The sequence below is a fragment of the Panthera onca genome, chromosome B1 (genome assembly GCF_046562875.1).
Source record: "Panthera onca isolate mPanOnc1 chromosome B1, mPanOnc1 haplotype 2, whole genome shotgun sequence".
Lineage (NCBI taxonomy): Eukaryota > Metazoa > Chordata > Mammalia > Carnivora > Felidae > Panthera > Panthera onca.
This window is the reverse complement of record NC_138342.1, coordinates 140,479,274-140,500,927: the sequence shown is the minus strand read 5'-3', so window position 1 is coordinate 140,500,927 and position 21,654 is coordinate 140,479,274. Positions and strand designations below refer to the sequence as shown.

At 35.9% G+C, this 21,654-nt stretch overlaps 1 protein-coding gene across 8 annotated transcripts in view; it reads left to right on the top strand.

Moving 5' to 3' along the window:
- The window catches only part of MARCHF1 (membrane associated ring-CH-type finger 1), an 891,585-nt gene that overhangs the window by 637,485 nt on the left and 232,446 nt on the right, over nt 1–21,654 (top strand). Inside the window, exon 1 of one of the 8 annotated variants that reach the window (XM_078445641.2) lies at nt 2,850–2,998. The exons of the other annotated variants lie outside the window; for them this stretch is intronic. The gene's annotated coding sequence lies outside the window, so the exon portion shown is untranslated. Of the gene's footprint in view, nt 1–2,849; nt 2,999–21,654 lie in introns of those variants that run through there. 8 annotated transcript variants of the gene reach the window in all.

The following is a 21,654-nucleotide window of genomic DNA, read 5'->3' as shown; positions in this document are numbered from 1 at the left end:
TCTTTACTCTTCCCCTGCTTCTGGCCAAAACAAAACAAAACAAAACAAAACAAAAAAACAAGAACTGATATGGTGGTAGTAATAGCAGAAATATGGGACTTTAAACTGAATATATTGCTAGAAATAAAGCCTGACTACATCCTAATAAAAGTTTCAATTTCCTAGGAGAATATGATAATTACAAATTTATATACATTAAATATCCTTCAAAACTTGACAGAATTACATGAAATAATTAATAAAGCTGCATCATAATGGAAAAAATTTAACACATTGTCAGTAAGTGATAGATCAAGGAAAAAAATTAGTGAAGTTACAAAAGATGCAAACAACATGATCTGATCATTTTAACAAGATTGCATTTTTATACCAATAAAATTAGTTAGAAAACGTTATTAATATGTATGGGAATTAATCCAACCAAAAGCGTGCAGCATCTATGCAGCAAACTTTTATTGAAAGACACTGAAAGAAGGTGTAAATCAATGTGATTGGATAGAAAAGAATCAATTTCACAAGCTGAGATTTTTATGAATTTGATTTGTAGATATAATTCAATTCCAACAAAGATTGATAAAATGAGTCCCAAATATATATGGAAAGAAGATAGGTGACAAATAGTCAAGACAGTTTGAAAGAAGAAAGAACAAGATGAAGGGCAGAATTTACAGTTTAAAAAAATGTTCTATTGTTAATTTTGGTGGTTGAGTTAAAACTGTTTTGTTTTTATCTTTTAACCCCCAAATTAGTTTATGTACATTTTATGTTCATGTGCTCTGTTACACATTAATTTTTTTAATTTATTTTTATTTTTTCAATATATGAAATTTATTGTCATATTGGTTTCCATACAACACCCAGTGCTCATCCCAAAAGGTGCCCTCCTCAATACCCATCACCCACCCTCCCCTCCCTCCCACCCCCCATCAACCCTCAGTGTGTTCTCAGTTTTTAAGAGTCTCTTATGGTTTGGCTCTCCCCCACTCTAACCTCTTTTTTTTTCCTTCCCCTCCTCCATGGGTTTCTGTTAAGTTTCTCAGGATCCACATAAGAGTGAAACGGGAACCCTCTTGCACTGTTGGTGGGAATGCAAATTGGTGCAGCCACTCTGGAAAACAGTGTGGAGGTTCCTCAAAAAATTAAAAATAGACCTACCCTATGACCCAGCAGTAGCACTGCTAGGAATTTACCCAAGAGATACAGGAGTGCTGATGCATAGGGGCACTTGTACCCCAATGTTTATAGCAGCACTCTCAACAATAGCCAAATTATGGAAAGAGCCTAAATGTCCATCAACTGATGAATGGATAAAGAAATTGTGGTTTATATACACACTGGAGTACTACGTGGCAATGAGAAAGAATGAAATATGGCCCTTTGTAGCAACGTGGATGGAACTGGAGAGTGTGATGCTAAGTGAAATAAGCCATACAGAGAAAGACAGATACCATATGGTTTCACATTAAGTTTTTTAACAGATACAGTATAAATCAGAGGCTTATGGCTTTGCAAGATGGACAACTAAAAACTAGGATATTTTACTGATATATAAATGGTAATCTTACTAATTGTTATTCACTTTTAAAAAATAAAATATATTTTAATATAAATGTAATGCTTGTATAATTTGGAAAACTTAGAAAGTACTCAAAATACACAGAAATGAATAAAATAAAAATCACCATGAGTTTTACTATCCAGTTTAAGTGCTGCGAATGTCTTCCTACTTATAGTTAATGCGTCCATCTGTTTGCGAATTTGTCTGTGAATTTTTATAGAATTACCATCCTATTATATATCCATTTGTGTTATGCTTTTAATTTACCATTACAAATTTATTATTTGATGTGTTAGCAATTTTTCATAACTATACCTTTTATTATGAAAAGTATAGTTGAAACTGATCTACTTGGTCAAACAATTCTTTGCAGCAATAGTAGTGTTTTAGAAATTCAAATTATGATTATATAGCCAAAAATATATATATAATGTGTACGGAGTATATATTTTCAATAATCTAAAAAAGGAGGGAGGAGGAAAACAGAGGAAATATCCATCTCATACACTGATGTCAGTCTGAATCACCAGTATTCTGAACCACAGCTGTTCATTCTTAAAATGAAGTCCAAAGGGTTTTCCTTCACAAAGCCTGTTCCCACTAGTTTGCATAATTGACACATTTATTTCAACAATTACCAAGAGAGAAGATACAAAATTGAACCCAGTAGTATGGCCAAACACTGTCTATACTGTCACTTCACTGTATCGCTAAAATCAAATTTACCTTCAAACCCAAGAAATATCTTGAGTGGTGTTTCAAGGGAGAAGAAGGAGATTTCCTAAAAGTTGAGAAATTCCTCCCTTGGCATCCATATGTTTTTACTCTGGCTGGTTGAGGAGAATTGCAGGCCTTGTGCTGATCTGCTCTCCAACAAGTGATTTTATAAACCCGGCAATGCTAGTAACACTTGAGACTTTTCTAAATGCTGTTTCAGTCTGTGGAATATATTCCTGTTGCTATCTAACAAGAGAGAATAGTAGGATGACATTTGCATTGCCATGGCAACTTACATCTCTAGATTGAGATGACATTTTTGCCTATTTAGTTCTACTTTTCATTTAGGGATAACATTTTTTTTCACTGCCTTTTAATTGAAAAAAAAAAAAACAAGTGGGTGTGCATACAAAGCAAGAAACACTGAAATTTACTTAACATCTGCTGTATGTCAGACACTGAATCGAATTGTTTATGTACACCATTGCATCCATCCTCTAAGAATTCTGGGAAGAAAGCCTCCATTTAAAGACTTAGAGAAATGTCAGTACCTTGCTTTGCTTAAGGTCAGAAGTTATAAAGCAGTAGCACCAGGGACTATCAGAGCTCAGTCCTCGAATTCCTGGGCCCATGCTGTCTTCACTACCCCAAACCCCTCCATGCTTTCTTCCTGGATGTCTCACTGTCCCCTATAACTGACAACCACCACCTTGTGAAATACCAGTAAGTACATTGCAATATACATTTTTTTTTAAAGCGTTGTGGTTCGTAGTGTTTAATTCTAAATTCCACATATAGAAAATTGCATCTAAATCAGGATTGACTGATTATGTTCTACTCTTCAGTTAAAATGGTTATTCAAATGTTTTAATTGCATTCCATGTGCATTAGAAGATGATACCAATTAAGTAGTTAGGATTAAGCTATACGTATGATGGGGATTTAGCTATGCACGATGAAAAAATTATATCTGTATTTTAGTATAATTTTACAGATATAGAATGTGAAATATGCGTTGCAAATATTAGATTATGATTTGTTGAACATAAGATATCTGTGTTGGACTATGTTGTGAATATGTTGATGAGAAGAGCAAAGTAACAAAAATGAGTTATATTTACAAGTCATTGAATTAAAATTAAGCTGACAATTCAATGCTTTGTAGAATCTTAATATTCTGTTTATTAAAAATTGGATATCATTTTCTATTCATTTCATTGTAGAACTTTGTTTTCTTCAGATAAAAGAATGTGAAGACTAATGCAAAGAGAAAATTCCTCCGTAATAGACTTTAGGAGATGTTTAAATAGTTTTGTGGAAATGATGTTGTTAATCTAAACGCATTGGTGGCAGATGCAGGAATGAAACCATGAACCTTCCGTTCATTGATCCTGTCTTTATGAAGCAGCAAGTGAAAGGAAGTATTTTGGTATCAAGGAAAAGGTGACATCATGGTACGACAGCATTTCTTTTTTCCCTCCAGCCAACAGAAAAAGTCTCAGAAACGGTTACTGTTTGGACAGTTGAGGGACGTGACCAGTGGAAAGCAGGAAAATATCCCCTCGAGTAATGTGGGCATAAAGGCACAGAGGAAGCCCTGGTGGCCTACTGGGCTCTGAAATCCAAGTGCACAGCAGAAGTGTGGGAGGGCAGGCACAGAGGAGTGCAGCACAGTGGGGTGAAACGTAATTGTGAGGACCCTGGAAGCCTGATTTGTTTGTAGACAGTCAGAAAGAAATCAGAGGAAAGAAACAAATAGATGTGAGGTTAAGTTGGAAAAATTACATTGGTTCCAAAGAGCCGGGGAGGGCTGCCTAGGTGAATAGATCTTCACAGTAATGAGGAGCGGAACTCTCTCCAGGAGCCAGTGTCTCAGCTCTCATTCTTCAGTCCCGTAATACCCACCCTTGTCAGTCAGAGGTGGTGTTTTGAACTGGTATGATGTCATATTTTAGCATAAAAACATTTTGATTGACAGATTATTCTGAAAAGTTCGTATGAATATGTATAATTTTCAGAGCACAAAAAACACTAAGATGTTATGAGTCTTATACATAATTACTTTTAAATGAAATTGTAGCACTCAAAATAATTTCAGTGTGATGTTCTTTTAGATTTCAATAATACCGTATGTGGGTTTGGTTTTTACATGGGACATATTATAATAGAAATCCATCTGCGATGGAATAAATGTAATAGTAGCATATAAAATGTGTAACAATGGCTATATATCTGCATGCTTGTCATGAGTCTCTAAATCAGAGTTAGTTCATTTTCAACTGGAAAAAGAAAACACATTCAAATATGCCTTAGTTCGAGTAGTGAGTAAATGTGCTCCTACCAAATTATTTTCTTTATTATGCCTTTGGAACTCTTAAGGTGCTGTGATTTTTACATTGTTAGTCAGAACTCGTTGGAATGGCCTCTCATGCTAAACCAAAAGCCAGTAAATGATTAATTTTCTCCCCCTTTTCAAAGATATATTAAGAGAAACTGACACCATGATAAGTATATTCATTGCAAGGAGATGTTAAGGAGAGACTCTTCCTGACATAAATACCGGCCTCTTGATCACATTCCTTGCATGCTAATAACCCCTTCAGCCAGGTCACTGCCCAGCAGCTGTAGAAATTGTTCCAACTCTCATGCCATGCTGAGAAGTTCCCACCACTCATTCTCATTCCACTGCTGCCTGAGAAGATTCTCCCCTACCACACAAACACACACACACACACACACACACACACACACACAGACCCTAGCACTTTTGACCTAGTTTGGGGTAATCTGTGCTTTTAGAGGATGAAAACTTTATGCTCACACCGCACTTGCAAGGTCCAGACTCTTCCTTTCTCTGCGCCCATTTTCTAAGAAGTCTTCTTTCAATCTGTTAGTTTCTAGATAAGCGGAGTCTGATTTTCCTCTGAAGGGCAGGTGGATTTTATTTCAGGTCTTTGTAGAGCTAAAGAGACATTATTAGCATGTAAGTGAAATTTGCATAGACAGATGAAATATTCTGCCTTCTGAGACCTTATGGAAATCCTCCCTATTAATAGCTACATTAAATGGACGACATGGATTTTTATCACTTCAGCATCTTTCTTCTGTCAAGTGGTTAGTTTCTGTCCATGTCACTAAGTAATTTTAGCAAGCCACTACCATCTGTCTTTTTAAGACTAAGGGCATTTGATTTCATGAATAACAATAATAAGGGCTCATCTAACCTTTTTGGAAAGATTAAAACCATAGGAAAATACAGCACTATTAAGCTGCATGCTTCTTTTTAAATACCCTTATTAAATATGGTGAGCAAGTAATTACTATACATTTACTTCTCATATTTTTTAATATCACCAGGGCCCATGAATGCCAAGACCACAAGAGGCTACTGTAATCTCAGTTTATGAGAGGCTGCAATGAGAAAGTCTCTGAATAGGTATACATTAAAGGTGAAATATACATTCTGTAAGCTGAATCTCCAGACTTTACCTAGTTCAGTCTTCACTTGTGTCGCATTCAAAGAATAACAACCAGAAGTAAAAATAATAAATTTTTATTTGACTATCTCAAGGCAGAGAGATGGAGATTTAATATAAAACTCTATCACCATTTCTCAAGATCTTCCTCTTCTCATTCCTCCTGATCTCAAATAGCCCAAAGCCGCTCCAAAGACTCTCTTCATAATTCATTTTTACTTCTGCGGCAAAATGATCTTCCACACTCAAGCCCTGTTGCATTTCCTACTCTTTCTGTCAGCCCCCACAACCCGTATCTTTTCTATTATCCTTATCAGGTAGATCAAATTAGCATCTCTGGCTCCTTTTTTTTTTTTTTTAAGTGTTTCTCTGGGATTTGCCCACTAATCAAAATTCTCAAAACAAATCAGGCCCAGGAACCGACTCAGAAAGCAAATATCTTTGCTCCTTTTAAATTGGAACAAAAGGAAAAATTATGAATACTCATGTGTTAAAGATTTTTACTCTGTTTTGTATCCATCAACACACATATGCCAAAATGCTTCTCAGAAGCCAGTATTATGTTTCTGTAGTTTTAGTACCAACTGGAAGAAAGACATTCTCACATGGTATTAATGAACTGTTTAAATTGACTAAGGTGTGGATTTAAGCTACAATTTTACCATGAATTAAACTTTTGCCTGAGCTAATGATAAGCCTTTAGAAACTAGGTTGGATTTGGGGTACCTGGATGGCTCGTGATTTCGGCTCAGATCATGATCTCACGGTTCGTGAGTTGGAGCTCTGCATCACGCTCTGTGCTGATGGTGCAGAAACTGCTTGGGAATTTCTCTCCCTCTCTGTCTCTGCCCATCCCCTGCAGATACTACATAGGATCTTTGTCATTATCTGAACTTTGAGGAGGGACCTTATATACATAAATGCTAGAAAATATGTCTATGATGTTTCTAACATGTGTGAAAAAATTGGTCTTTGCTTAGATATGCCCTAAAACAAATGAAATGGATATCTGAGACATTGAGTTATGTGTATGGCTCACTGGAAAAATAACTAATAATAACAGTATTAATAATTTACCAAATACTTAGTTTGTAGCAGTTTTGTGTTTTTGTTGTTGTTGCTTTTGTTTTGTTTTGTTTGTTTGCTTTTTTGTGGGGGGTTTAAATGCATTAAACCATTTTGTTCTCTGGGATTTACAGGGACAAAATAACTTTTCTATTTTCATACGGCTAGCAAAAGGCAAAGCGAGAACCCAAATCCTATGTATAATTCTTAGTTAACTTTCTTGTAAGTGAATGACTGCCCCTAGCAGCCATTCCTTGGTTACACCTATCAAGTGCTATAATGAGGTCAATAACATGAAAGGCAATCAATAAAATATTTGAAAAGATGAAAATTCATCTCACCCTAAATATTTATCATGTACATTATTTTTTAAATTTTTTGTAATATTTTATTTATTTTTGAGAGAGAGGGAGAAAGAGAGGCAGACTGCTAGTGGGGGAGGGGAGAGAGAGGGAGACACAGAATCCAAAACAGGCTCCGGGCTCAGAGCTGTCAGCACAGAGCCTGACACCGGGCTCAAACTCACAAACCATGAGATCATGACCAGAGCCAAAGTCAGATGTTTAACCGACCTAGCCACCCAGGAGTCCCTTTAGCACTTACATTCTTTTTTATGTGTGATTATTGTTACTGAATTGATGCTCTTGAAACTCTTCAATGTTATATTATTGCCAAATTTTATAGATAAGATTTTTACTGTTATACTTACATAATTAGTTACTGTATTAAATAAAGCAGATGTAGCATTGAACTTTATAAAACTCTTAAATTTTTACCTAATACATAACCTTTTAAAAACATTTTTCCTGGGGTGCCTGGGTGGCTCAGTTGGTTAGGTGACTGACTTCAGCTCAGGTCGTGATCTCACAGTTCGTGAGTTCGAGCCCTGCGTCAGGCTCTGTGCTGACAGCTCAGAGCCTGGAGCCTGCTTAAGATTCTGTGTCTCCCCCTTCCTCTACCCTTCCCCTGCTCACCCTCTGTGTCTGTCTCTCAGTAATAAATAAATGTTAAAAAAAATTAAAAGCATTTTTCCTTCAGGTTTTCCAATCAAGTTTCTACAAACCCATTATTCACAAATTTAAAAAGAGAGAGAGAGAAAGAGAGAGAAAGCTCAAGTACTATATTTTCCCCACATATTAAAACAATGAAAACTTTTCTCAATGGAACAATAAAAACTTTTCTCAAACTTTGTTTATGTGCATGTGTCAGAATCACTTGGCATACTTGTTAAAATGGCATTTTTATACCCCACCACATTTCTGCCAAATTTAGAAATACAAATATACAGATATAAGCAAGGAAGACCAAGAATCTGGATTTTGTCAAGTTCTGCAACCGATTCTGATATGCATGGAATTTGATAAGTGTTGCCTCAACTTTTTTCAATTTTTTTCAGTGTATAATTTTCTATTTTTCAGTATTTTACAGAAAGTGTTATAAGTCATTTTTAGTTCTATTGCACAGTATTTGCATGTTTAAAATATGAGGTACTGAGCAACAAAATAAAAAGTGAGTTTCCTATTAATCCCAAAGAATAAAGTAAATATCCATGAATCTATACTGATATTAATAAATGTTTGAATAAATAAATGGGAGAAGAGAGGCAAATTATTTTGAATAAAAATTCCAAATTAAAAAGGCAGAAGGAATGAGAGAACACCCAGTAATAATTGCTGCACACAAGATTCACTGATAAATATTAAAATTAGTGGGGACAACTTTAAGGAGGAACAGTATATTTGCATAACCTGGAAGTATCTCCCCCCAAAATATCTGTTAATCATGTGGTGATTCTAACATATTTTCATTCTTTTATTCTGCTTCCTGCAGGAGGTGAAGCATAATTCCCCACCTCTGAAGTGCAGGCTGGATTTAGGGAAAAATACTCTGTGCAGAAATCATACCAAATGATCAAGGTTCATTAATATCAGTAGTAACAAGTATTGATATGTACCTCCTGATGTGATGCAATGAGAAAGGTACTTCACCTCTGTAGTGTTCTTGCCCCAAGTATGTAATCTTTTAGTCTAATAAGAAAAGATAAGACAAACCCAAATTGATGGGTATTCTACAAAATATCTAGCTAGTACTTTTCCAGAGTATCAAGATCATAAAAACAAAGAAATACTGAGAAACTTTGATCCATCAGAGGAGACTCAGGGAAATGAGTGAGGGCAATAAGGTCTTCCTGGTCAGATTGTACCATTGTCAATTCATTTTCATAAGTAAACTTAGATAAAATGTTAACATTAGGTTGAGCTAAGTCTATTATCTCTGTTAACCCTCTTGTACTATCTTTATATCCTAAAAGTATTAAAGAAGCAAAAAGGTTTTGAATATATAATATTTGTTCTCCAGAATGTTATTGGCAGCACCCATGATTTTATGAATACTAAATGCTGAATACTCTTTATTTTATATATTTACTATAGTGTCTTGCTGCTGCAGATGTTTAAAAGGCAATTAACAATTTCCATTATTTTATTATTCAATAATTATGTGAAAAAATATGTATCTGTAACTGTATACATTATATAGAATCGTATATGTACACATACACAGAGTGGGAGAGGGAGAGAGAGAGAGAGAGAGAGAGAGAGGGAAAATTTCTACTCCATTGTTATAATTAGTTTGAAGGGTCGTTGTAGGAATAATTCTCAGTGTCTAAATCTTCAAATATATCCCAAATCTAATCTGAATTTTAGCATACTTAAGAAATGTAATTCCCATGAAAGATTTAGAAATAATGTAATTTGAGAAGTAGAGGAGTGCTAGAGTGAATGTGTGAATCTCCTACTGCTGCTGTAATAAGTGACCACAGCTGTAGTGGTCATTTATTATCTTAAATTTCTGGAAGTCAGGAATCTTAAAATCAAGGTGTCATCAAGACTGAATTCCTTGGAGATGTCCTAGAGGAACATCGTTTTTTTGTTTGTTTGTTTGTTTGTTTGTTGCCTTTTCCAGCTCACAAGGGTTACCTGCATCCCTTGGCTCCAGGCCCCTCCCTCCGTTTTCAAAGCCAGCAGCATAGCATTTTGCCAGTTAATCTCCATCCCTTTTCCTCTCCCTCTCCTTTTCCTTCTCTCTCTCTTTTTTACCTTGCTTCCAGGATCATTTCTCTTTCTCTGACTCTGTCCCTCCTTCCTTTCTCCTATAAGGACTCTTTTGATTATATCGGCCCACCAAGATTATCCAGAATAATCTCAGCACCACAGAACCCTTAATTTAATCACATGTACAAAATCCTTTGGCTTGTATGGTAACATATTTACAGATGCTGGGTATTTGGATGTGGACATCTTTGGGGGGGGGTGGCATTATTCTTTTGTCACGCTGACTTTGTTTTCTTTGACATTGATTAAATTGAGAGTAAACCTGTTACTTTTTAATTATTTGACTGTGGGAATATATTAGCTATTATTTGCCTTTATACAACCAAGTGTAAAAAATCAGAATCTTACTTTTACTCTTTATTTAACACCACTAACAAGGGAATATTATTCCTCCATGTATTCTCATGTTGTGTTTCATAAGTAAATTTTTTGAGAATGAAGAAAAAAAGCCAGTGTCTTCATTTTGTTTTGGTTGTGAGAATAATAGAAGCATAATTTTAGATCAATATTTGACAATACCTCTATTCGGAGAGGCACCTTAACTATGATTGAGGATCAAGGTGTGAAATACCGGCTCCTTTAGATAAAATGTCTGTGACACATTTTGAATCAGAACAAGCTAGAGAAATGGACAAGTAAATTGGGGACATCTGTATGAGAAACTGTGGGGAAATTGTCAGGTATAAATTCATATAGTTGGGGGAACTAATGCCATTTATGCCATTTTTTCTATATGATAATGAAGAACCAAAAGTTGGAACACTTAATTTGTAATCACGTTAAGTTCTGAAATCAGTGATTCTGATTCCTAGCAACACTAGACCTATCAACTCAGTGCAACTCAAATGTTAACTATTTTAGAGTGTCTTAGGACTGATTATTTCTCTAGGAATTCTCTTGTCACAATGTGGCTATGAACACATTTTTCCATTCTTCAGTCAGTATATTGGCTGGTACAAAAGGATGTTGATTGAGAGCAGGCAGTGTTTTACAAGAGTGAGGTTTGAGAGGCCTATAAGTCAGATAGAAATCTTTGCATGTGGGATTTGAATTTCTCAGTGAGTACTTGGGAGACTATGAATCACGAATATCTCAAGTGGAATATATCCTTGTGGGAATCATAGGTTTTCCAGGAAAGTTGCTGTTTGGGAAAGAAAGACCTAACTTGAAAATTAATCATGAGGAGAATATATCTATTAATTGCTTAGTACATTTTTATTTGCTATGCATATGCATCTATTTAATAATTACTGACCTCAGCAGTCCCTATGAATAGCAATGCCTCCTAGTTATTTTTCTGGAATGGAAGAGCCACATAGTAAGCAAATTATTGAAGACCATATGTCATGGCACAGTAGAAACTGAGCTTCCAGCTGAGTTTTCAGTATTTGACCTGGTAGAGGTATTCTGGTGTTCCGTGACAAATTTCTCCTGGAGCTCAAAAAAAAAGTTCAATGGACTCAGGATTCCTTGAAGCATAAAAATATTGGTCTGTCCATCAGATCATTTCTTCTAGCTTCTAAGAGTGTCAAACAGTACTCTAAATGAAAGAATTACAACAAGTGAAGGAATTTAGTCCTCTTATGGATATGGATTAGCTCATAGTATGATACCCAACAAAAGGAAATTTTTACTATGCCCTTTTGTCACTTTGGACAAAACATTTCAAGATATCTGAAATTTGGACCATAAATATTCATTTTACAAAAATGAAAAAAAAACATTAGTGAATATGAAATAGAATAGATATCCTCTTTACCAGCACAAGTAAGACCAGTCTTGGGTCATTGAAAAAGTTAGTTAAAAAACCAAAATTAAACAAATGCATGTTTATTTACTACCTTTTTAGATGACACATTTCTTTTAAATAGGGAACCACTAATTGGAGTTATTTGCCATCTTACATACACCACCTATGATTTGTAGTATGTAATTTTAGTTTATTTACATTGAATCAAGTGTTTAAAGACTTTGATTTACAGAAAAGCACCCTGAGATCCAAATTCTTTTAAATATTCACATTATTTATAACACTGTTTATATTTTGTTCATATGCACCTTATTCAACAGTATTTTTAAAGTATTGACTAACCTTTTTTATATAGTTCCAAAAATAGATAGTTTTCATGTAAGCAACTCTTTTTATAGTAATATTAAATCAGTTTGCAGAATATTTTATTAAGTGATGTGACTGATGCTATCTTACAAATAACTACCTTTCTGCAAAACCACTTTTCTTCTGTATATGCAAGGCTCTATTTTCAAATTTCCCTTCCAGTTAAAGATGATCATGTAAACAAGAATGTGAGAAAAAGAGCGTTAGTTACTTCCTCCTTTGGCCCATTAAACCTCCCAGGAAACTGGTTCTATGTCCTGTTTCACTTCTTGCAGACTTTACAACAATTACCAGAGCAATTTTCAAAGCCACATATTGAAAACAGAATATCTTCTCTCAGCCAAAGCATAAGATACTGTTAAAAACTGAGAACAAACTGAGGGTTGATGGGGGGTGGGAGGGAGGGGAGGGTGGGTGATGGGTATTGAGGAGGGCACCTTTTGGGATGAGCACTGGGCGTTGTATGGAAACCAATTTGACAATAAATTTCATATATTAAAAAAAATAAAAAAATAAAAAAATAAAATGAGGATAGCAATGCTTCCTATCTCAAAAAAAAAAAAAAAAAAAAAGAATATCTTCTCTCTTTGCCTGGGTCCCCAAAGACCTCATGGAGAAGTACATCCTCTCAATTGGGACTGTCCACCCTAGAGAATGAGAAACAAACTTCTGCCGGTTTGAACCATTTTATTTTCATCAATTATAACACAGAAATTAATGTCTTGAGTTGACATTACAATAACAAAAAAAGTTAAAATATATATCATTAAGATGGTGGTCATGCAGTAAGCTGCAACCAGCAAGCAGACACTGCAAACTGGAAAGCTATAAACAGTGCTGTACCAGGGCAAAATATTTGGTGGAACTAGACCTACGGTATCTAGAAGGACATAGCAAGTGCCAACCAAGCCCTTAGTTCTAGGAAAAATAGTTGGAAAGAGCTAGAATGGTAGTACATGTGGGCTGCTGCTCCATGCTGTAAACAAAATATTACAAGAAACAGACCAGCTTTGCCTAGTTTGCAGGCAAACAAAAAGATTAGAGAGAGTTCATAAATACAGAGCCAGGAAGTTTCAGAAAAACCAATAGCTCCTATACCTCAAATAAGTTGTTGTACAAGAATCTTTTAAATGCCCTCTTCACAATTTGATATTTTCCTACCATTTGCCTACAAGTAAGAGCTCCAACTTTTCAAAACGAAGAAAATAAAAATTTTAGAAGTCTACATTCCCCACCTCTTTTGCAGCTAAGGTGAAGACTGCTGATTCAGGGCCAGGGCCAGGACTTGAGTAAGGAAACCAAAGCCCCCAAGCTGCACAATTTAAGGACACACTCACTCTCAAGTGCTTTTCCTGCATAGGGATGACTCTGAGAGCGAGCACCCCCTTCATTTTTATACCCCAACTGCCTCCTGTCTCACCCTCATCCATCCTTGGTTCTATCCCTTATATGTATCCCCTGAGACATTGCTTCAGAAGTAGTGTGAGCTAACTAGGAGATATGGCTAGTGGAGGTGGGAGCAGAGGCAGTGTGTTTTCTGGATACAGCATTGGGACAGGTTTCTCATCACAGCCTAGGAAATATGATCTTAGTTCAGGCAAGTCTGCAGCTCACTTGTCCTACTAATTCTATGTTGTGGTTCTAGAAGCTGTCTTATAAACGTGGCCTAAAGCTATGGATCACATATAGCCCAAGGATTCTGTGACCTACATAGTATGTTATGTTAAATCCTTCCCTGCTTCAGCCAGATGGAATAGGTTCTGCTATCTAAAATTTAGAATTCTGATGATCAGAAATTTTGCTTTTTCCTACTTTTGTGATCTTCGAGGTTACTTTACTCTGAGCTTAGATTTTATTACCTGTGAAAGGGGTAATAATAATTTGTACATCATGGATGTAGGGGGGAAAATATATTTTTCCTCTACCATTTTAAGTTCTTTGCTAGGGCCCCATAACGAAAGAGAGATTAACCAGAGAAAAGCTTACTAATTTATTTAATACAAGTTTTACATGGCATGAGAGGAAATGCAGACTTGAAGAAGTGCTTAAACCTGCAAGAAGTGATGAAGAGTGGAAAGTTATTGGAAAATAACTTTTCCCATATGAAAACAAGAGTATGAGCTAAGTGTAGTATCTGTGGCAGTAAGGCCTATTTGTTCAGATTCTTGTAGGGGGTTTGGAGATAAGAATGTTGTTTTTTTATTTTTTCCAGGTATAAGGAGGGCACCTCTCACATGAGGGTTTTATAACCATCATGGAAAAGGGAGAAAGTCTTACTGCACATGCTGATTCTTAAATTCCTTCAGCTTAAAATATTTAATCTGTTGAAGTGTTATATTTGGGGGGAGCATGTCCTAAACTCCATCATAGGCTAATTTTGAAAATTAAACATTATCTATATAATAACACAGTGCAAGGCATCTATCAGATAATTAAGAGACTGTATTTTATTAACATTATTTATTGGTTAAGGAATTTAAGTCATCCGTACTTCTGATCTTTCTTTACCTCTAAATAGAAGTGGCCAATGTAACTTCCCTTGTTCTTTTTGTCCCTGGTTTTGCCTTATGCTATTATTTTAACAATCTGGGACTCTATTCTATTATTTTTATCCTCACCTACATTTTTTGTATTGCTACTGGGCACCTCCGTTCCAATGAGATTCAAATGCTGTATGTTCCTTGCAGGCCTATGGGAGACTGGAATCCTAAATCCTAGTCCTCATACTTCCTAGTCTTTCTCGCTGATGCCATTAAAAGCTTGCTGGTCTTCACAGCATGTCCTTGCATCCATACTCTCCATCCCTGTGAATATACACCTGCTTACCCATGACTGTTTGCAAGACCTTCCCAATACTGACTCTGTCTTAATCACCATTTGCTGCCTGTTGCTATATTGCTGGATATTGTCAACCTGCCTTAGCACTTTTTCCATTGCTTCCTGGTTGACATACCTTGAACACCTACCTCATCCCAGAGGGTTTATCATATCTTGGAATCAGAATGCTTGTGGATTTTTTCCTACCCAATATCTATCATTGTCAAGAATTGTCCTAATACCAAAACTATTCTTTTCTAATTCTAATTTAGAACAAAATGTTTTTTCCCGTTTAAACTGAGTGAAACATGATAGTTTTCTGCATGACACAATGGAAGAGCACTTTCCCTTAAAGTTTGAAAATACTTATTCTAGATATTTGAGTACATGTACCAAGAAACTATAGTGTGATATGACAGTCCTTATTGTATTTAATGGTTTAATCTTAAGGCGAACATCATGGAAGCAGCTCTGAGGAACAGTTGTATCAGATGTTAGTCTGAACGAAGCACTGACTTTATCCCATTTTACTTGTGTAAGAACTGAAGAAAACACTGGAATACAACAGACAGGTTTATTTTTTTAGATTAATGATAATATGAATACCTTGCCTTTGTAAAGTTCTCTGGCATGGGTTCAATAATAAGTAGCTATGATGACTCCAGATTTGGACTTATTTTGTCTTTGGCCCTATTATAGGACATGTTTTCTTTCTTTCTTTCTTTTTTTCTTATCTCTTCTTCTTTCCATTCTTTTTGTCCTTTACTCCTGCTGCAGAAAACACTGAATCTTTGCAAGACGACCTGTGATAATTCATTACACTCAACCCAATTCCTGCTCAGTATCTCCCTCCCTGACAGAGATCATTTGCCAACTTTGAATCCCACTTTTCATCTGAACATGTTGGTCATTCGTTTTGTTTTGTTTTTTTATCTCACCTCCCTCCCCATATTAGTTAGCACTTCTTTGGTTTGAACTGACAGAACTCTAAGTGACTCAAGATAAATCACACCAAAACCTCCCTCACCGACCCCCCACCCCCCCAAGTGGGTCTCACATACAGAAAAGTCCAAACCTATACCTGGCTCCCAGCCTGACGGAATCTAGGCCAAGACTTTTTTCCTCTTTCTTTAAATTAACCTTATGTCTTACACCAGTCAAAATTCATTTCCTACCAGCATGTGGATTCCAGTAGTAAGAGGATGTCTTCCCCTGGAGTCCGGCAGAAATTTATCAAGGAGGAGCTTGACTTATCCCACTTCGATCACATGCTATTTTCTCAAACAAGCACTGTGGCCAGGGAGGCATGAAGGGTAGTACTCTTACTGGCCAGGGCTGGATCCCATGGACACTGCTGTGGGAGTATGCAGAGACCCCTGCCAGAGTCACATTGAATGATTTCCTCAGAAGAAAGAAGGTAGGCTTAGAATTCAGAAACAATAGTCCACTCATTGACTGCCTAGTATCCATACCCACTTATTCAAACATGATATTCTTAAATGTCCCATTCACATAAACCAAGTATTCTTGTAAAATCAGAGCCATGATATGTCTCCCTTTCTAATGGAAATTCTTTTCTCCTACTGCCTTCACCTGTAAGTTCAGGAGTGCTAAATCATGAGCCTGTCTATATGAATAGCTCTAGACTGAGTGTCTCCTCATGAACAGAGAACCTATGTCTGATACTGAAAATATGGGTAATAAGACATCCAAAATATAGTGATGGAAGTTTTAAAAGGAATAACAAATTTTTAAATTCACTATAGAAAAAAAGAAGAGGGGAAAATGAAATCTAACATGTCCATTAGGCAGAGATAACAAGGATTCCTGTCCTGGCAAAGAGTAATTTCCTTGGTGAGTTAATTTGACAGCCTTTCCTATTGGACTCTAAAAATGTCTTTCTCATTTATTGTCATGACCACATTAGAGAAGTTTCCCCTTCTCGGGGCTGTGCATTTCACTTTCTAAAGATATGGGTTTGAATTCTGTGTGCTTGCCTTAAATTTTAAACAACTTAAGCTCCTTCTTTGCTAAGCTTTGGGCAAAAGTAATATCAGTAGGTTTGAGGCAAAACCAATATCCCTAAGACCATGCTTGCATAATGTAGATTTGATTACTATCCCGTTGAATGATAAAAATTGAAAATATTATTTTTGCCTAAGCTCACTGATATATTTTTTCTATAATAAATCACATCTTAGGAACAAAAGTAAATTCTGTAAAGCACCCTCTTTATTGTGTGAGAAAGATTATAGTCAAATTCCCAAATAAACTCTCAATGATTGGATCTCATTACAGAAAGAATTTTTCAGATAGTGAGGTGAGTGACTCTTAGTATGTGAATTATATTAAAGTCTGTTTGCCCAACACTTCTCAGGTACAAACAGCCTTCCACCCGGTCATATCCACATTCATCCTTTTATTCACTCAATTCGTGCCTCATTTTACAAAGGATTTGATATAGTTTATAGGAATGCATACATTATAACAAATATATAAATAACGAAGCCCAAGTAAGGAAAAAATATGTTTGAATAGAGGTTTAAGGACTGGAAAGAGGAAGGTTTCAGGGGAAGAAAAGAGTAAAAGAGATACGCTGTACCTCTCCATTTTAAAGCCAAATTGTCAGCATGTTGACAGATCAGAGCCCGGAGCCTGTTTCAGATTCTGTGTCTCCCTCTCTCTTTGCCCCACCCCTGCTCGCTTTCTGTCTAATCTCTCTCAATAATACATAAACGTTAAAAATTTTTAAAAATAAAGCCAAATTGTCTTTTTAAATTGTTTAAAGAGAAAATAAGGAACAATAATAACTACATCATATTGAAATTTAGAACAATCAACTTCATACCACAAACTCTGAGAAGTTGCTACCAGACACAGTAAAATTTGTACCAATCCAAACAACTTAAAATAACATATTATTAAGTAACTTTTACTGAATGCCTGCTAGTGCCTTGCAATGTGTTAAATACTTTACAGGCATTATTTCTTTCAGAGCTAATAACAATCCTGAGGTGGATATTGAGATTAATAATTAACCATACAGTATAATGATCAGTATCTGTTCTGATAGATTAGGCATACACTCATTGCTCCATTGCTATACTTTGCCACTTATTCTAAGTACGTTGTAATGTTTCTTTTATGATGAGAAATGAAATCTAAAAAAAAAAAAGTATAAATAATTCCCACAGGGAATTAATAGCAGCTTTAGAACTTTACCAACCCACTACCTCTGACCCCATAATCTGGCCATCTAACTTTTTCACTCTTCTGTTCACACCAGAAGTTTGTAGTTAGTTCTACTTCCAAAGAGTCATAATTCAGCGGAGGACAATCTTCAGTACCTTAATAGTATCTTTTTCTCTTGAGGCATCAGTACCAAAAACTTGATAGGTCATGGGAAAGGCAAGGACAAGACACTAAGTCACTGTTCAGCATCAAAAACTTTTTGAGTGCTTAATATATACTAATCCCAATTCTAGTTGCTTGAACAAAATTCATGCCTCACGTATCTTATATTTTAGCTATTTTCCTTTAACATCCCATCCTAAGAAGGCAAAAACAAACTTTGTAGAACACTCATACTGTATTCTTTATATATGAACAAAGATTATGGGCATGGGACAGATTCTCAAATAATCCCTCCAGGATTCAGACCCCATTATTAGGAGAAAGTTTTGGCTGTAGGTGCATTCTAGTACTTAAAATGTAGAGAAGTTTATTTGCAAAATGTTACTTAGAATCTAACAATGTGTCCCCTTATTGATGAATGAGAGTGAATGACTGCAGGCAAAAGGAATCAGGGAGGGAGAAGTCGAGGGATCTACTTGCATGCTGGAAGCTCCATAAAGTGACCTCTAATTTGACCTTTTCTCTGGTCTCACCTTTTACTATTCATAACAAAATGGGTGGTGGGGGGGAAGGTTGAGGTTGATTGGTGATGTAGGTAAACAGTTGTTTCACAGCACAGAGAAGGAAAGTAGCTTTCCAGTTCTTTTTATGAAGCCAACAAAACACTTCAGATGAATAATACCTTTGAAAGGATTATTGGTAAAATAGATCCAGTGTAGTTTAAATATTATGTAGTAAATGCTATAGTCTGTAACTTCTGCCTGGTTTGTAGCTTAATTGCACTAAATTTGTTTTAAAACACCATATTCCATTCTTATATTTACATGCTATTGAGAATGTTCCTACATTTATGTGCTTTGGTTTCAGATACTGAACTAACAGAATTAACAATGTTTCATTATATGAGGACTCAAGTCCCTGACATCAACCCCTTGAGAAGAAACTATGAGATTTTTAGCAGCCAGCTTTATAGTTGTCACTGAGCTACATTCTCGCAAAATGCCTATTGGCTGTTGATTTGATTGCCCTGTTTTACTTCTGGACAGTATTTAATTTTCAGCTTAATCTATAAGAAGTTATTAACACACTATATTGAGTTGCCAATCTGAGGTATTTGAAACTATTAGGAGTAGACTAATAAGCCACTGAAATACTCTCAGGAAATTAATAAACAGAATTTTGCATAGACAGCACTCCTCACTGCCAGATGTGACATGACACACAAAAAAAGAAAAACAAAAAGAGAAGAAAATAATCTCTAAGAGAAGAAAATAATCTCTCTTGGTTTCTTAGAAACACTTTAGGTTTAAAGAGAGAAGACGTATAGTTAAAGAACTCGATGATGAAGTCTGTATTTTATATATTCAAGACTTTAATTCTCAAAGTTGTACTCAAGAGTTAGTCCCGAGGTCTTGGGAGGTCAGTCCCCAGATCTTGTTGCCTGGGTCACAGACCGGAGGGGGCAGCTGGCAGGTAAAAGTGAATCTTCTGAATCAAAATTCATATCGCTTTCTTTGCTTTACTGGATACTTTTAAAATAAATGGTGTATGAGGACAAATAGTCCCCACACAGGGACAAAAGATTTGAGCAGACACTTCACCCAAGAAGATATGAAAATGGCAACTACGCAGATGAGGAGATACTTAGCATCATTATGCATTAGAGCAATACACATTAAAACCAAAATAGGCACCACTGCATACCCACTAGAATGGCTAACATTTAAAAGATAGAAAATGCCAAGTTAGACCGTGGAGCGACAGTTTGGTAGTTTCACAGGAAGTCAAAAATACATTTATCTTATAACCCAGCAACTCTAGTCTTAGATAGTTTCCCAAGTGAAATGGAAATGTGTGGCCAGTGGGGCACCTGGGTGGCACAGTTGGTTGGGCATCCAGCTTCAGCTCAGGTCATGATCTCACAGCTTGTGAGTTCGAGCCCCACGTCAGGCTCTGTGCTGACAGCTCAGAGCCTGGAGCCTGCTTCGGATTCTGTGTCTCCCTCTCTCTCTGCCCCTCCCCTGCTCACGATGTCTCTGCCTCTCTCAAAAATACATAAACATTAAAAGAAAATGTCTGGCCATAAAGCATGTATTGAAATGTTTGTAACAGCTTTATTTATAATACCCAAATTGTGGACCAACGAAAATGTTCATCACCTGGTAAACAGATAAGCAAATTATGGTATATCCATATTGTGGAATCCTGGTGAGCAGTAAAAAGATATGAACTGGTGGTGTATGCAGCAACACGGATGAGCCTCAGAAACCTACTAAGTGAAAGAAGGCAGACACACAAGAGCACACACTTTATGATTCCACTGATACTGTGTTCTCAAGAAGGCAAAACTTTGCTGATAGAAAGCAGCTCAGTGTTTGTCAGTGACTACTAAATTGGGTGGTAGGGGAATGACCACAAAGGAACAGTAGAAAATTTTTTGAGATGATGTAAATATTCTGAATTTTCATTTTGGTGGTCAGTTAGTTACCCAACTGTGTACACTTGTCAAAATTCACCAGATTGAACGTTGTAAATTGGTTAATTTTATTGTGTGTAAATTATGCCTCGATAAAAATGACAGAAAAACTACATAAAATATGGAGGAGGAAAACATTAAGTGAAAGTACGGTCACTTGCTTGGATAGGATTGCCTCTGGTACCCAATACCTTTATAGTCCTGAACATTTTTCAGAAAATGAAAATACGAACCTGCCAAATCAAACAAACAGATAATTTCCAAATTGAATTATGGTCTCTGCTGATTCCAAGCTCTTGGTTTTTCAGTATTTATCACTATGGCATTAAGAAAAAATTTTTTTAACAAATCAGGTAAATAACCCATGTTATTTTCCACAATGAATATTTAGTACATTACAATAGAAGTCCTAAACATAACCCAAAAGCCACAAGGGACTTTAAAATAATGTAATGCAGACATCTGAGGGAAAAATAGATATATATAACTTCATGCTATGTTTTTAATTTTATGGATTCATCTATTCATCGTAAAAAAAGAATGAGTGAAATGGTCTGTCAATATCAAAAGAAAATCTCTTTTTGTAGAGTTTATATTCTCGCTAAATTCCAACTGCAGAGCTCCCATTTGAAAGACCCATTCATCTTCAGGGAAGGCACAACCTTATCATCATGGAGATTAGCATACAACTTAGACATGATTCATTGACCAAAGCTTCTGAAAAGGCAGTGTCTTGACCCAGATGCACATAATCATAAAACGCTCTGACTTGAATCACATGGATTGAAAGTCTGTGTATTTTTTCTTTAAATATGAATTACAAACGATTTCCTTCGCCAAGGGGTTGAATTATCAAGCAAAAGAAGTGAGAGTAAAAGAGTTGGTAAAGAAAGCACAACAGCATGTATTTTGAGGGTAGAGAAATTGCCATGAGTTGTTCTACACTCTCAAAACTAGTTATT